Source organism: Capra hircus, chromosome 8 (genome assembly GCF_001704415.2).
Source record: "Capra hircus breed San Clemente chromosome 8, ASM170441v1, whole genome shotgun sequence".
Taxonomy (NCBI): Eukaryota; Metazoa; Chordata; class Mammalia; order Artiodactyla; family Bovidae; genus Capra; species Capra hircus.
The window spans coordinates 51729635-51742167 of NC_030815.1; positions in this window are offsets into that span (position 1 = coordinate 51729635).

The window sequence follows — 12533 nt, forward strand, 5'->3', positions numbered from 1 at the left end:
TTAATTTAATTGGGGGAAATTGGTATACAATGTGTTGGTTTCTACCATACAACACTGCAAATCAGTCATAATTCTATCACCTCCTGCTTGAGCCTGCCTTGCCTTATCTGCTGTCCTTTTTTTCCCTTCCCCTCCTCCTCTTCCCCAAAGCACACACATGCTCTTTGCTCTTTGATCCTCCCAAACTGATTTAGTCTGGTTCTCTGGAGGAGTCCTGCTATCTTATATTGGTGGGACTGAGCATATGCTGTTCCTGGGCCTGAAATATTCTCTGGTCTTTTTGTGTAATTCAGGTCAATCAGGCTTGTCTTTAAGGAGTCTGTATGGTCACAGAATCTTTGGAGATGTCCTCCAGTTTCTGGTAGAACTGTGTCCTAGAACTTACCTGGCACCCTCGTCTGTTTTCCCCACCAGATAATGAATTCCTTGAGGGAATGAATCATGTTTCAGTCAACTTTCAATCACTAAGCCTGGGAAATTAATGCATTTATAAATGAACAAATGTACAATAAAGAAACTTTTCTTGTTTATAAAGTTACCTATTAAAATCTTAGGAAAACTGGTTTTGACAGTGTTGTATAATTGTGTACATAATATAATTGGGGAAGCTGGGTAAAGTGTATGTGGGAATCCTTTGTACTATTTTTGCAGCATCCTGTGAGTCTTAAATTATTTGAAATATGAAGTATTTTTTTAATCTAAGGAAAAGAACAATCCATGTAGCAATTAATTTCCTATAAATTATTCAAAAATCAACATGCTTCTAAAAAATTAAAATCAGTTGTTCTATTTTCTCCTAAAGAAGAATGGATGGCGTCTTCCAAGAATTTCTTAGGAAAATGCAGAAGGCATATTTTGATTATGTCTCCTTCTTCTCCGCTCCCCACTACCAGTGTTTTGTTCAAAGACAGCCTGTGATACAAAAAGACTTCTCTCCCTTTTCATCTGAGAATAAGAACCAGGTTTTAAAAGTATGTGAACTCTAAACACTGATCATTGCAATGTGCTGTGCAAACAGTTGTCAGCAGCATGAACTCCAATGCTATCTAGAGGAGGGGAGTATTTGCAATTTTTCTTTGTATCACTCAGTGCCTGGCCCAAGCACTGCATCAGGGTCCCTGGCCAGACTTTACTTTGGGTTGGAAAAGGTTTTATTGGGATAACAGAGAAGGCACTCTGACTCTTTTAGGCTGAAAGCAGCAGGTCAGATTATACTTACGTGATAACTGGCTGAAGTTCATCATCACTGTCTTAGCTTACAACAAATACCATAGAATGGGTAGTTGAAATCACAAACATTCCTTTCTCATAGTTCTGGAGGCTGGGAAATCCAAGGTCAAGGTGCCTGCAGCTTCAGCGTCTTGTGAAGGCCTGCTTCTTAGTTTGCAGATGGCTGCCTTCTTGCTGTCAGTCCTGAACATTCACTGGAAGGACTGATGCTGAAGCTGAAACCCCAATACTTTGGCCACCTGATGCGAAGAGCCGACTCCTTGGAAAAGACTCTGATGCTGGGAAAGATTAAAGGTGGGAGGAGAAGGGGATGACAGAGGATGAGATGGTTGGATGGCATCACCCACTCAATAAAGATGAGTCTGGGTAAGCTCCAGGAGTTGGTGATGGACAGGGAGGCCTGGTGTGCTGCAGTCCCTGGGGTTGCAAAGAGTCAGACACGACTGAGTGACTGAACGGAACTGAACTAGCTAAGCACTGGTACTTAGGTTATTGGTATCATCCCAAAGGCTCCTACTGGCCCCCACTCTGCACACAGAGATGGGGTACACGCCTCTCCCACATGCTTCAACAGGACTAGGTACTTTCTTCTCTTATAGGATCTATAGCACATAAGAATTGTAGTTACAGGCTTGCCTGTCTGTCTTCTCCACACAGCTGTGATTACACTTCTTGAGAGAAGAGCCTGCACACTGTATCACTGATGCTCTCCAACATGGAAATAAACACCTGTTGAGAAAACAAAATGTTGTGGCAACAGGTAGGATTCGAGGGATCAGTCTCTTCTAAACCAACAATTCTGTGATCCTGAAATTTCCTGTTGATTTTATATTTCCCACTGAATTAAAGGAAACAATTTTTGTTGGCAGTATGAATCCAAAGTATACGTGAAACCAACAGAATGTTTAGCTAAAACAAAATCAAAGCTCAAATCAAAATAACCTCAGAAGACTATGCAAATTTGTATTCTTTCTCAAGAAGTACCCTTTGCTGTTGGCAGTATACAATGAGCAGTCTACCAGTCTGCTTCCCGGATGGCCTTGGATAATCACTTGTCGTTTCCCCATCTAGGATGATTCCACTCTTCTATATGATGAATAATCTCTGGCACTTTTTGGAAGAGGTGATTTCCCGAACTGAGTATACTCTGCATTGCTAGTATCTTTCTTTATCTCCCTCTTGAAGATGAAAGCTGCTTCTGTGACACGCATCTCCACTGAACAGATGTTCCAGTTGGCTTTACATAAATGAGTCATTCCCCCGAATCAAGACTTGTTCCCACCAGTGCAGTTAATGAATCTACCAGTTAATCAACAAATGTTTATTGAAGAGCAGGCACTGTTCCAAGCACTGAAAATACAGCAGGGAACAACACAGAGAGCCCTGCCTTCAAGGAGCTCACACAGGTCAGGAAATGTGATTGTAGCGATTGGCGGTAAACATACAAAATAAAATTATAATTTATAAAATATATCCAAGGTAATAGCAAAAGGATTTCCTGCCTAAAGGAAATAACAGGGTTTTGCTTTGTTGAGTCACTGGCTTAGAGCCAGAAAAAGCGCTAGTTGTAAGGATTATTATTGGAAAGAATTTGCTGTAATTAGGTAAACCAAGTACTATTAACTCTGACCTGCAGGGATATGGAAATAGAGAACTTCCTTTGAAATGGCATTGGCAGCTCTGGGATTTTGCCTATGGGCCATGGTGGGATTTCACATAGAACTCTTATTATGTGGCACAAAAGGAATTTTCCTCTTTCTCCTGTTTGTCTCCAAGGAACAATATGAGGTATTTAATGTATGTAATAAAGTAAACACTTGACTAGTTGCAGGAAAATTGGGGCACACTTGTTTTTCTGTCAGCCTGACTCAAGTCACTCATTAGTGGTCAATTCCATCATAGAACCAGAGGCACAGCATGTGTGAGAATTCATCACAGAATCAGAATGCAGAACTGATGTCTATTTGTCAAGTCACTCCGCTTCCTGCTGCCCTATGCACAGTCTTTGACTTTCCTGGGTGCCACCTGTCCTGTTACTCACACACTGTTCTTTATGTTGATTCATTCTTTTACTTCAAAAACAAATTTGATGCCTCCTGGATGGAAGAACCAGTATCATTGCCGTAAATAGAACACAGCCCTGAAAATCAATACAATAAATCAAGCAATACGATTGTATTCGAGCTAGATAATGCTGTCTAGTAAGGGCTCTGGCTTTTGAGGGCTTCTCTCTTTTTGTTAAAAAGAGAAATTGACAACTGTTAGAGGGGTTTTAGAGACATTCCAGTATGAGAACGAGGCATCTCCTTGAGACTGTGAGGAGGGATGGCCGAGAACTGAAAAGGGAATAACATTTCTTAGCGTGTGATCTAGCATAATTATCATGCCCATGCATAAGTGAAAGTCACATACTGTTCTAGGAACGGGAGACTCTCAACACTTTGGGAAACACAGGACTAGATGGCTGATGCTGAATGGCACCATACTCTGAGACACATGCTTGGTCGAGGCATGAGGAGAGATACCACGTGAAGCCCACCAAGAGTCAGCTAGTGCTTCCCTTTCTCCCAGCCCTAGCCAAAATATCACATCCCATTTTCTGCCCTCCACCTGTTGGAGGCAAGTCAAATGACTTCAGCCTGGAAATCTCTCTTTAACAACACTGCAAAATAGAGGAAAGAAGAAAAGGTAGATCAGTTACAGAACTCGCAGAAGGTGATGGCACCCCACTCAAGTACTCTTGCCTGGAAAATCCCATGGATGGAGGAGACTGGTAGGCTGCAGCCCATGGGGTCGCTAAGAGTCAGACATGACTGAGCAACTTCACTTTCACTTTTCACTTTCATGCATTGGAGAAGGAAATGGCAACCCACTCCAGTGTTCTTGCCTAGAGAATCCCGGGGACAGGGGAGCCTGGTGGGCTGCCATCTATGGGGTCGCACAGAGTTGGACACAACTGAAGCGACGCAGCAGCAGCAGCAGCAGCAGCAGCAGCAGCAGCAGCAGCAGCAGCAGCAGCAGCAGTTACAGAACTAGGCATCGGGGCGATCCAGGACAAATGGAGGAAACTCTTAGCTCCTCAACCAAGTGCGTACCCACATGTCCCCTGCTGTGCTGTGCTAAGTCACTTCAGTCAGGTCCCACTCTTTGGTGACCCTATGGACCATAGCCCTCTAGGCCCCTCTGTCCATGGGTTTCTCCAGGCAAGAATACTGGAGGGGGCTGCCATGCCCTCCTCCAGGGGATCTTCCCAACCCAGGGATCAAACCCTTGTCTCTTAGGTATCCTGCATTGGCAGGCAGATTCTTTACCATTAGTGCCATCTGGGAATCCCCAAATCAGGGTATTTGAAAACATCTCTTAGGGAGGCAGTATGATGAATCTTGATGGAATATGTCTCTTTTCACGGAAATATTTGGAATCTTATAAACAGCTCCTCCTATCACCCTCTGTGCCAGTCTATTCCCTGCCAGAAATATTTGTTGTCATTTACACACCTTAAGTCCCGTATTTAATACGCAGACACACAAAATTCTAATATAGGGTCAGGACACTCCCAAGATTTGCTGATTTGTGAAGAAGGAGAAAGCACTAAACAGGCCTGAAATTCTTAACAAAGCTGAGGAGGAAAGTTAGAATCATTCACCTTCATTAAATTGATAAATTCTCAATCTTTGTTTTTGTTTACTCTTACCCATCAGTCTAACTAATCTCCTTTTCTGCTTTGTTCAAGCAAGGAATTAGCCACAATTTAATCTAAGTTTAAAAATGTTAATGAGCCCTCGAACTTGTTTTAGCTGTTTACGAAAGACCATTTAGTTCGGGATGCTCAAATGTTACGGTTTACCTAAGTCTTTTCATTAAGACAATGCACAGAATTTCTATGATTTCAGAAAGAGAACTCCCTCTTGTGGCAAGAGCAGTTTTTGCAGCTAATTCTAGAGAATCTGAGTTCCTGATGCTAAAGAACTGGGTAAGACCTTAGAAATCCCCTTGTTTTACAGAGGAGGCAACTGAAACCCAAAGAGGACAAGAAGTAAGTTTTCAGTGTTTATATCTGGTTGGTGACTGAGCCAGATTGAGTATCCAGGTTTGCTGTCTACTAGTCAAGTGCTATTTGTCTATATTTCAGAAATCTCACTGATGTGATTTTTTTCCTCCCCAAGGTCCTGCTTTCTGCTGCCACTGAAAGCAGAACTGATAGAGATGTCCTCACGCTGAATAGGCAATGTTCTTTTCCACGTGAAAGCTGATTCTCGGTGAGCTTTCCCTATGACGCAATTAACCATTTCTCAACACTGGGCTGTAAGCTACATGCCTTACACCTGAGAGCAGTTAGGCCCAGAAGACAAGGATTCTGTTCATCTCTCTGGGGATAGCTGCCATCTAGCATCACTTAGCGGAGAAGGCAATGGCGCCCCACTCCAGTACTCTTGCCTGGCAAATCCCGTTGATGGAGGGGCCTGGTAGGCTGCAATCCATGGAGTCACGAAGAGTCGGACATGACTGAGAGATTTCACTTTCACTTTTCACTTTCCTGCATTGGAGAAGGAAATGGCAACCCACTCCAGTGTTCTTGCCTGGAGAATCCCAGGGACAGGGGAGCCTGGTGGGCTGCCGTCTATGGGGTCACACAGAGTCGGACACTACTGAAGCGACTTGCAGCAGCAGCAGCAGCAGCAGCAGCATCACTTAGACGCTGCTTCCTGTCTAATTATCTCTCATATGTTTTGGCTTGTTGGGGCAATGCTGTGCTGTGCTTAGTCTCTCAGTTGTGTCTGACTCTTTGCGACCCCATGGACTGTAGCCCTCCAGGCTCCTCTGTCCATGGGTATTCTCCAGGCAAGAAAACTGGAGTGGGTTGCCATGCCCTTCTCCAATGGATCTTCCCAACCCAGGGATCGAACCCAAATGGGTAGGGCCAAACACAGTACTGAGATATAGAAGGACACACTGACAACTGGCTTCCTATAAGGAGTAAAAATTTTAAGTACTAGAAATATGATGGAACTCTCTAAAGCCTTATTCCTCAAAATGTGTTCTGTGATCCAGTAGCAGCAATATCACCTTCCAGAAATACAGAATTGTGTTGTTAAAAAGCATAATCTGATTTAGTAGATGTAAGAGCTGAAATTCTGCATTTCTCACAAGCTCTCAGGTGATGTCAATACTGCTGGTTCATAAACAACACATTGATAGGCAAGGATCAAGAGTAAATTTAAGTTACCAAATTGCACAGTTCTGTTTCTTCTGTAACTGTTTATGACTTGAAAGTTACTTATCAAAGTGAAGATAATTACAAGCTCTTAGTCTCATAAGCTGGAGAAGGCAATGGCACCCCACTCCAGTACTCTTGCCTGGAAAATCCTATGGACGGAGGAGCCTGGTAGGCTGCAGCCCATGGGGTCGTAAGAGTCAGACACGACTGAGAGACTTCCCTTTCACTTTTCACTTTCATGCATTGGATAAGGAAATGGCAACCCACTCCAGTGTTCTTGCCTGGAGAGTCCCAGTGACAGCAGAGCCTGGTGGGCTGCCGTATTTGGGGTCACACAGAGTCGGGCACGACTGAAGCGACTTAGCAATCTCATAAGCTTGTGAAGGGAGCGCCACTGACACAGCCTAGCAAACTGTGCTTCACTCCACATTCATTCTTGGATTGCCAGAACACTTCTTAGACTGTTCAGGCTTCTTACCTCTAAGTCTATCATAGAACTTCAAATAGAGAGTTTCTGTTTAGAATATCGCCCAAGTCCAGCAGATCCACACACTGAGCCTCTGCTATCTATGAATAACTCAGTGGATTTCTATGAACCAAAAGATCTATTCCTAAAAAAATTCCCATAGAAACATACATCTGTGTTTGGCTGCTTTGACCATGAGGCAAGGAAAAGCCAGGAAGTGAGGGCATTTGAAAAAAGAACAAAGCAGCATCAGAGAGCCTTAAGGGATGCCAGGTTGGTGGGGCGGACTGGGGGGAGTATTAAAAAATAGAGACATTATCTTGCCAACAAAGGTCTGTCTAGTCAAAGACCTGGTTTTTCCAGTAGTTGTGTATGGATGTGAGAGTTGGACCATAAAGAAAGCTGTCAGCCAAAGAATTGATGCTTGTGAACTGTGGTCTTGGAGAAGACTCTTGAGCATCCCTTGGATTGCAAGGCAATCAAACCAGTCAACCCTAAAAGAAATCAACCTGAATGTTCATTGGAAGGATTGATGCTGAAGCTGAAACTCCAACACTTTGGCCACCTGATGCAAAGAACTGACTCCTTGGAAAAGATCCTGATGCTGGGAAAGATTGAAGGCAGGAGGAGAAGGGGATGACAGAGGATGAGATGGCTGGATGGCATCACTGACTCAATGGACATGAGTTTGGGTAGACTCTGGGAGTTGGTGATGGACAGGGAGGCCTGGCAGTGCCACAATCCCTGGGGTCGCAGAGTCAGATATGACTGAGCAATTGAATCGAACTGAACTGAACTGAGGAACGAAGCAGCTGAATAGTCTGAAAACTACCCCAATCGCACAGTGATTCTGGTGACATCTGAGAAAAATAACACTGATGGTTGTTGATGATTGCTTTGACTGATTTGTAGCATATAGATAAATGTTTCTCATAGTTGTAATATTTTGGGTACATTAATTATGCATCATAGCCTCAAGTTTCTCATCTATTATGGCTAGTAGAAATGATGAGACTTTTAGAAAAGCAGCTCTAGTCCAGTTTGGAATTGATTTTATAAATAATCACTCTTAGCAAAGCAAATATGAAGATTTCATGTCCCTGCTTGATACAGATGGGTAACTACTGAGACCAAGCAGCATTCTAGGGAGCCTCCAATGTTAGTTTGGTCAGAAGCCCTGAGAAACAGCCTCTGTATTGGAGATTTCCAGGAAGCTGGTTTACTGGGGAGCATGATACAGAACCATACCTGTGAGGAAGCTGGTTTTTCCAGAAAGGATTGGCTAGAGGGAAAATTGATCTACAGTGCTCAGCAGATCTCATGGGGAACTCTGAAGTAGGGACACCATTCAGATAGGCCCCAGGTTGAAGCTGGGGGCCATGCATCTTTACCTGTGTAGTCATTGGATAGGGACTGCTCCTGGGAGGAGTGCAAGCTTGGATGAGGTGCTTCTTTGGGTTGAGGCAAGTCCCAGGCAGGAATCAGGTATGAAGGGCGCCTACAGCTGTCAACAGTCTTAGAAAGGACATTCAGGGAATGAGAGCCTTTGTCTCTCCCCTCTCATAGAGGGGAACTATCTGGGTACCAAACCATAGCAGCCACTTCATTGACCAATTGCTCAATTTTCTCTTTTTGCTCCTCTATACCACTGATGTCTTGGGGCCGCTGGCTTTCAGTTTGGGAGTATTTGTCTAACAAAGCAGAATCATCTGGGGCAACTTTTAAAAGTATCAACACCCAATTCCTGCTCTCTGATTGAATTGATTTCAGTGGGAAGCCAGGCTTGATATCTCTCTATCTAATAGATCAGATAGTTATTCTTGAATCTGAAAGACGATAGTATCTCTTACCATGTACGTGCAGCATCTCAGGATTCCATTTGGCGGGCATGAGCCAAGGTTCTGAGCTGAGAATTCCAGCAACCACTGCTCCAAAGGGATTAATTAGAGATGTCAAATGCATTTAGGGGAATGAAACAGCCAACATAAACATATATACCACCACCTCAGTCATGCTGCCGCCTCCCAGGACTTTGCAGATGAGTCTTATTGGCTAGATTTTCGATGTTTAGAGCTTATAGTTTGTTTCTTTTTCTTTTTCTAGCTTGTAGTTTGTTTCTCTTTCTCCTTATTTTTGATTCAATGTCTGCCTTTGGGTCTTTGTATGAAGGAGACTTTATAGCTCTTACAGTCCCACCAGTTTGGGCTGAGGTACAGTAGTAGTTGCCTTTCAGAGAAGACCAAACTATCCATGAGCCTCGCTCAAATCATGTCCCCTAAAACATAATAGACATGTGATGTAAAATCAGAAGTTCCATCAAAGATGCCCTTCTCTAAGATGCTGTCATTATAAAGTCACTCTTCTGATGATGTGCTTTTGTATGTTATGTTTTGTGTTTGTGTTGTATGTATATACACATTTATTTGTATTATGGGAATTTTCAAATATAACAATGGAAATTTTCAAATAGAAATGTAGGAAGTATGACATATTTGATTCCTCTTTATTTATTACCTAGCTTCAATAGTTATTAATATTGTGGCCAATTTTTCCACTAATACCTACAATTTCTGCCACCCCCTTCTCCACTCCCACTCTAATAAAACCTGATTTGTCTTAGGCAAACCCCAGATATATTATTCCATTCACAGATAATTCAGAAGAGACATGCTCTTTAGTCCCCATCAATATTACTAATTTATCAGCACATCTCCTGGTATTGATGTGAGCCATCAGTCTAGATCAAGGATGGAAGACTCCAGAATTATTCATTCAACAGACAGATTAAGCACCCTATTACATGCTTGTTACTTGGAACAGAAAATAGTACTGGGAACGGTACTTGCCTTCAGGAGTTTTAAGTTCTTTGTGTGTGGTGCATATGTAGAGGAGTGGGGGGGGGTGTGGGTAGGTAGGTATTTGGAGGGGGAGGCAGGAAAGAAACACATAAAGTTGGCAACAGTGCAATTTGTGATTGTTGTAGACAGAGAGGCACAAGCTTTGGGAAGAGTTCTTTGCCAATATCTTGAGTGAATTTTTGAAGATTCATCACCAAATGATAACGTGAAGGTTAAAATATGTTCTGGGCAGTAGAAAAAACCATCTGAAACTCCCCACCTCTGCTGTCTGTTAAGTGCCTATCTGCCCAGCTTTGAAATTGCTCTGTCCAATCAGTTTTCCCAGAGGAGTCATTTAGCATCACTTAGACACTTGCTGGAATCAAGATTGCCGGGAGAAATATCAATAACCTCAGATATGCAGATGATACCATCCTTATGGCAGAAAGTGAAGAGGAACTAAAAAGCCTCTTGAGGAAAGTGAAAGTGGAGAGTGAAAAAGTTGGCTTAAAGCTCAACATTCAGAAAATGAAGATCATGGCATCTGGTCCCATCACTTCATGGGAAATAGATGGGGAAACAGTGGAAACAGTGTCAGACTTTATTTTGGGGGGCTCCAAAATCACTGCAAATGGTGGCTGCAGCCATGAAATTAAAAGACGCTTACTCCTTGGAAGGAAAGTTATGACCAACCTAGACAGCATATTCAAAAGCGGAGACATTACTTTGCCAACTAAGGTACATCTAGTCAAGGCTATGGTTTTTCCTGTGGTCATGTATGGATGTGAGAGTTGGACTGTGAAGAAGGCTGAGTGCCGAAGAATTGATGCTTTTGAACTGTGGTGTTGGAGAAGACTCTTGAGAGTCCTTGGACTGCAAGGAGATCCAACCAGTCCATTCTGAAGGAGATCAGCCCTGGAATTTCTTTGGAAGGAATGATGCTAAAGCTGAAACTCCAGTACTTTGGCCACCTCATGCAAAGAGTTGACTCATTGGAAAAGACCCTGATGCTGGGAGGGATTGGGGACAGGAGGAGAAGGGGACGACACAGGATGAGATGGCTGGATGACATCGCTGACTCAATGGACGTGAGTCTGAGTGAACTCCGGGAGTTGGTGATGGACAGGGAGGCCTGACGTGCTGTGATTTTTGGGGTTGCAAAGAGTCGGACACGACTGAGCGACTGAACTGAACTGAGACACTTGCTCATGGTCAGATTCTTATTCCAGACAGAACCTCCAAAATGAATCTAGTCACTAGGAGAGAGCAGGTCTATTCATCTATGACTGCTTTGACAGCTTGTACCAGCATTTTTGCCTTGGATCTCCTGTTGTTGTTTAGTCACTAAATCATGTCCGACTCTTTGAGGCTACTCTGTCCATGGGATTCTCCAGGCAAGAATACTGTAATGAGCTGCCATTCCCTTCTCCAGGGCATCTTCCTGACCCAGGTATCAGACCCACATGTCCTGCATTGGCAGGTGGATTCTTTACCACTGAGCCTCCAGGGAAGTCCCTGCATCCCTTGACCCACCTGGAGAAGTTTGGTCCAGCATGGAAAGAGATGTATATGGATCTGGGGGAATCAGAAGGCATCATCTACGGACAGTGACTTGGTGCCATCCTTTCTCTGTGCTACCCACAAGGTTGTTGGATTTGAAAGTTTGCAGCATAAAATGAAAAAGTAGATAAATGATATAGCCAGTGTGCTAACAAAATCAATGAAATCAACTCTGAAGTTTGAGTTATTCTTTTCTCACATGTGTTCCATTGAAAAACTGTTAAAATGTTTGCAGGGAGAAATTGAAATACCATTTTAGAGCATTCAGAAGTATTTTGTAATACATAGTTCATAGAACGTTTATAATATTCACTGCTAGTTCTTAGTAAGAAACCACTATGTGAAGTAACATATTAAATCTCTTTTCAGAAATTATTTTATTGAATCTTCACTACAGATTTATGAAGCAGGCCCTAGAATTATACCCTTTACAGATAAAGATACATACACACACACACACACAAAAGGTTTAAGGAACTTTCCCAATATCCTACAAGTGCTAAATCTGGTGTTTACACCCAGGTCATCTGCAGTATTTACACCATGTAGAATAGTTTCATTTATAGAGTTTTTGATATTTTATGACTTTCATGTATAGTCAGGCTATGTCATATGTTATTTTGAGACTATGAATCTTGTTTTGTGAAAATCACTGAACCAAGAAGATGTGCCTCTATGCAGATGTCAGCACAGTATTATCTATAATCTATAACATACTCCCCCAAGTTGGAAATGGCTTGTATTGTCCACAATAGAATAATGGTTATATGTGCATGGGCTTCCCTGGTGGCCCAGATGGTAAAGAATCTGCCTGCAGTGCAGGAGACCCTGGTTCAATCCCCTGCTTGGGAAGATCCCCTTGGAGAAGGGAATGGCTACCCACTTCAGTTTTCTTGCCTGGAAAATTCCAGGGATGGAGGAGCCTGGTGAGCTACAGTACGTGGGATCACAAAGAGTTGGACACAACTGAACAACTAACTGGGCTTCCCTGGTGGCTCAGAGGTTAAAGCGTCTGCCTGGAATGCGGGAGACCCAGGTTCCATCCCTGGGTCAGGAAGACCCCCTGGAGAAGGAAATGGCAACCCACTCCAGCACTCTTGCTTGGAGAATCCCACGGAGGGAGGAGCCTGGTAGGCTACAGTCCATGGGGTCTCAAAGAGTATGACGCTTTTTCACTTTCATATGTGCGTCTATACAATGTGTGTGTGCAGTATCTTCATTT